Raw genomic sequence first — 5,979 nt, 5'->3', positions numbered from 1 at the left:
TGTGACACGTCATCCAGCTGTGTGACACGTCATCATCAGGAATTCGCCGTCGCTTCAACTGACGAGGAGCGTTCCCATTCCTTACAGCGAACCCCCATCCATTCCTCCGTCCTCGCCTCCTCGCTCAGGGGCGGGGCTAAGGTGTGACTGGAGGACGGAAGGATGGAAGTGTGAGTGTTGGATAAAGAGAGTCAAAGACAGAGAGAGAGAGAGAGAGAGAGAGAGAGAGAGAGAGAGAGAGAGAGAGAGAGAGAGAGACACAGAGACAATAGGGAATAAGGCTGCGCAATACGGACAATGCCGATATTGGTACAGTAATATCATATTGTGACGATACTATCACATTTAAAAACATTTCAAACAGCCTGAACAGCCGATCTATGAGCTTGTAGATATGCTATTTTGGCTATGGTGTTTTTGACAATTTTTTAGTTATTACAACAAGGAAAAGAATATTACACTATCCAATGTCCCAGATGATAATCTAGTCTAATGTAATATATCACAATATCGATAAAATATCGATATATATTGCCCAGCCATAAGACAAGAGATAGTGATAGAATCAGAGTGGTAGACTGATAGAGTTGGAGTGACAGTGAGATTGATAGAGGGTTTGATTGACAGTGATATAGATTGATAGTGATAAGAGGCAATAGAATGACCGATGGACAGAGTTATAGATTGATAGGATGATAGAGTGGTAGATTCACAGCCATATACATGATAAGAGTGGATTTTTAGTGAGCACAGTATGCCAGTATAACACACTGCATGTGAAACGAGAGTATATGAGGGGACAGGGGGAGGTTTATAAAAATCGCACACTCTCCATTGTATGTGAGCTTATGCAACGTGTGCACCAGGATAGATAAGAGTGCTGCTGCTTTGTGCACACACACACACACACACACACACACACACACACACACACACACACACACACACACACACACACACACACACACACACACACACACACACCTACACACTACAGCATGATCTGATCATGAAGCTCTCTGGCTTATATAACACCCAAGAATGTTTACCATGATGGAGCACAACGAGCTGCCGACGGCTGGGATGCATTAACCACTTAAACCCTCTCTCTAGACTGGAGTGGACCTGAGTTGACTCCGTACTTGGACCGCCTTTTTTTCCTCGTTTTTACACCAATTATTTTCTTCTTCGCCCAAAATAGTCGATCTACGCGACACGTTGTGTGCTTGAAGATCGGCTATTTTTGGCTAATGTTCCCCCCCTAGAATATGGATGCTGGGGTTCAAGTGGTGAACACTATGTGGATAAAGCAAATAATTGAGATACTCTTATGAGTGTGTGTGTATGCGTGTGTGTGCATGTTTTTGTGTTTGTGTGAGTGAGTGTGTGTGTGTGTGTGTGTGTGTGTGTGTGTGTGTGTGTGTGTGTGTGTGTGTGTGTGTGTGTGTGTGTGTGTGCGTGTGTGCAGGAGAGAATCAATACCCCCCTTTAAGGATAAAAAAAGGGGTTTAATTGGTGAAACTGTACTAAATCTGGTTGTTCTGCCCTGGGCAGAAAAAAAAAAACGTGTTCCGTGTTGGGATAGTGAAAGCTGCGTGCTGGATTCCGAACTGTGTCTTCATTTACGTCGGTGGAATCCCCAAAAAGAAAAAAAAAAGAAAAGAAGAAAAAGCTGCTGGAAATAATAGTATTGGCCTGTTATAGCCCCGTTTCACCTTGTACAAAATAGTCAGTTGAACCCCTGTGCTTTGCATACGAACGCCCGATTTGCGCGACGTCGTGCGGCAGTGTCGCCATGCCAGAAATAGCCGAGCTTGACTTGTGGTGGTTCCCAAACTGGTGGCCGGGACCCCCGGAGGGTCCCCGAATAATTTTGTGGGGTCCCCAGATGATTAGCTTAATGTGCAAAATAGTTCTCTCACTCAACAGTAAACAAACCAACATACAGTATAAGTGTATACATTTCTAAAGTGACAATTTAAAGACTTTTAAGACCTATTTTTCTTTTCTTTTCCCCACACACATTTCTCTGTTGTCACTGCTGTCGTATCCTACTGACCTTACCTGCCAGTGAGGAGCCCCCACCAGGAGGACGTAGAGCCTTCGTCCTACTCCTCCTGCCCAACACTCCCCGCCGACAGGTGCCCCCCAGCCCGTAGGAGTACGTGCAATGACCGATATCACCCTCCTCCCCGCCCGGCTTTCCTCCCCCGAACACGGGCCAATTGTGTTCGTGTAGAAGCTCGACAAAGCCGGATGCACCACGGTGGATTCGAACCCACAACCTCCGTGGTGATGGGCAACTTTACCACTGCGCCACCCGAGTGACTTTTTTAAGACCTTTTTTTAAGACCTTTTATAATACCAAATTAGCCAAATTATCTAATATTTCATAAGACAGAGGCAAAAATTGCAAAAATAGCCGATCGGCCCGGACTGTTGGCGTAGCGGTCCAGGCACCTAGGCTGTGGTGTAGCCTGGCAGCGCGTCGTGGGTTCGGGTCCGGGTCCCGACGGCCTTTGCTGCGTGTCACCCCCCGTAGTTCGGCTGTTTTCACAACATTTATCTGTGGAACCGAGTCAAACTAAATGTAATGCCTCAACTACTGCAATTCCAAGTGCTTGTCAGGGTGGGGGGGGTCCCCAGTTCAAATGTGATTATTTTGGGGGGTCGCGGCCTGAAAAGTTTGGGAACCCTTGTAGTGTTGATTTTGACGGCAAATTTGGATTCAGTTTTAGTTAGTCTTTTGAAACAAATTCTGTTTCGTTTTAGTCATATTTTAGTCATCTGAAATGTTTTAGTTTATGTCTAGTTTTAGTTGACTAAACATACAATTATAGTCGACTAAATCTACAGTTGATTTAGTCGACTAAGATTTATTTTGGCGGTGCCTTGATTGGCGTCGTAATGGCTGATTTTACACCTGGATGCATGCTGAAAATAGCAGATCTACAAGCTCACAACGCGTCGCAGCTCTGCTATTTTCAGAGCGCAACACCCGAGCGCAACCAAACATAAAATGACTTGTCTTTTAGTTCTACTGCATCTTTTCTCCACTAGTCCCTCACTAACATTTTAGTCTAGTTTTTATTTGTTGACGAAATTGTCAATATATTTAGTCTTAGTTTTAGTCATCATAGCTTATTTTGTATTTAGTTTTCGTCAGTGAAAAAAAGGTAGTCGACGAAACATTTTCGTCAGTTTTAGTCGACAAAATCAACACTAAACCCTTGTTGTAGATCGTCTTTTTTCCGGTACGTGAGACTGTCGCGCGGCGATGTGTAAATCACGCTTTTTAACCCACGCTCTCCATGCTTTCACCAAGGACAAAAAGCTCTTCTCCTCGGCCATTCAAGCACAGTAAACGTCAGGTATGGTCCCGTTTTAATCTCCGCCACATGCTTTTGTTTTCTTTTGAGAGTTACCTTAGATGATAAATAATCCTAATAATAATAAATGAATTAATAATACCTGTTAAATGTATATACAGTAATAAGAAAAAAAAATCATGTTATTATTAAAGTTATATGGATGTAGTAATGTAAATGTTATGTACATATGGTCTTAAATATTTATATTATATATATATTTTGTATCAAAAGAATCATTATTTGTATAAGATGACGTAGAGCTCATAGGGAGAGTTGCATGTTCATTTGTGGCTGTTGTCTCATGTTGGAAATAAAGCGTACTTCACTGGACCAATAGGAAGTGGCGTCTCATTGCACTGATCTCTGGGTGGCTGTGAGACCTAGCATGTGATAGGGCCTGGCTGATTTATCCGTCGGGCCGAATATATCAGCAATTATATGACTTATTTCTTTCGGTTTCGGCAAATATACAGCCCGATTTGTTTGTCCAAAATAGCTGATCTACAAGCTACAAGCATTTAGATCTGATATTTTTCTTTTCATGGGGCTCAAGAGATAGTTCACCCAAAATAAAAAATAATAATCAAATCAATTACTCACCCCATGGAGACTTGAATGTATATTTTAGTTTTTATCGCATTCCTAAGCCAATAATTTGATGACCAGCGGACCGGTAGGCAGTGGTTCCGGTAATTATTGTCTTAGGAATGTGACAAAAACAAAAAAATATCCATGAAAGTCTCAATGGGGTGACTAATCGAAAAGTCATTTTGGGGGTGAAATATCCCTTTAAGTGGTTTTAAAAAATGACATTCTGTTCAGATGTAGTATTTACTTCTTCATTATACTGTTTACATTTAAATGTTCTTTTCATTTATAGAAGTTTACTTAATTTAAAAAAGTTCATATATGAAAAGTTAGGCTTTTTACTTGATTATATAAGTTATATTTTCTCAAATATAAAATGTAATCCAATCTTAAGTTTGTTTGTTTTTTTATTGATTGGAAAATGTTGCACTTTTTTCACAAAATATGGGTCTAAACATAGGTAATAATGGTATGAATGAGGATACAGAGCTTAACTCCCAGAGTGTACATCCGTATCAATAATTTGATGATAATTTGATGATAGATTACTATGATAATAAGATTACTATTTCTATGCATTTGATGTGTTACCTCATGTTTTCCTTGTTTACTGTAAGTAGCTCTGGATTAAGAGCTTCTGCTAAATGCCTAAATTGTAGATTGTAAATTTAGCTGGGGACCACCTCAAGGACCCCTGGGGGTCCCCGGACCCCACCTTGAGAACCACTGGTCTAGGACTCTCTGAAATGGGGATCGGCCCAAGTCTCTGGCATCGGTCAGGCTCTAACGCAGTGGTTCTCAAAGTGAGGTCAAAATGTGGAATCTTTTTTAAACATTAAAGCAACACAAAAATCTTGTATGGGGGTGCCTGGCACTAATTATTTTCAGATACCGGTCCATGGTCAAATATGTATTAATTTAGGTGGTCCTCGACATGAAAACGTCTGAGAACCGTGTGAATGGCCTGGTTCAGGGGTGATGCAACTTTGATGATGGAGAGGGCTACACTCACTCCAGAGGGCCACATTGCATATAATGTCGGGCAGACACGTCTTATATCCGTACTTTTTTCGTAAATTAATGCTGTACTTTGAAATTCTATGTCACACAAAAGTAGCAAAAATAGCCGATCTACAAGCTCAAAACGCTTGAGCTTGTAGATCGGCTATTTTTGCTACTTCTGAATTGGAATCCTGAATTTTTCTTTGCCATTTTTTAATTGGAATCCTGAAATTTTTTATTTTTATTTAATTTCAAATGCATTTAGTTATACTTATGTTAACTTTTATGAACTTAAATACAAATACATTGGACATAAAAAAGACAATAGAATTTTAATACCAGTCACTCACTAAGCTACTAATATAGACTGAAGTAATTAAAGCGGGTCATGTTTGCATGTTTGGAATTGTAACAGCTGAAATCAATAATTTATCAGTATTCCGATATTAACCTGCAGGCCGCATTATGTGAAGGTGGGGGCCGCATGTGGCCCCCGTGCCGCCATTTGCCCATGTATGGCCCGGTTGGTTGGTTGGCTGGTCTGGCAGCTCTTCCCCCAGGGCTGCTAACGTCAGCTCTGGGTGTTTTCTGGTTATGGGAAACGCCATCTGTTTGTCAGCAGAAAGTATGCTTACAGACTGTAAGACCTGGCTGCTACGGCGGTCACACATAACACGCACGCTCCATTACACAATATCTCATGGGTCTCATTACCCAAGGTCTGGCCCGCTCCCGTACCACCCATCCACCCACCCACCCCACCCCACATTAGTAAATATTGTTGCGGTTGGGCAAAAACCTCTTATCTCCATATTCTAGCTTGTTGTGTTTTTTCGTAAATCAGCGGCACACACAAGCATCCAATGTAGAGATCTGCTACTTTTGAATTTGAATCCTGAAAAATTACAGTTTTGTACATATGAGGTTTTTCCACCCGACAGGGATGATTTGTAATTTTTGCTCTCTGGCTTGATTTGGTGTTATCTAGTGTGACATTGAATAAAGCACTAAAGAACAA

The sequence above is a fragment of the Gymnoscopelus braueri genome, assembly GCF_963280865.1.
Source record: "Gymnoscopelus braueri genome assembly, chromosome: 12".
Classification (NCBI taxonomy): Eukaryota; Metazoa; Chordata; class Actinopteri; order Myctophiformes; family Myctophidae; genus Gymnoscopelus; species Gymnoscopelus braueri.
Note: the sequence above shows the minus strand (reverse complement) of the source record.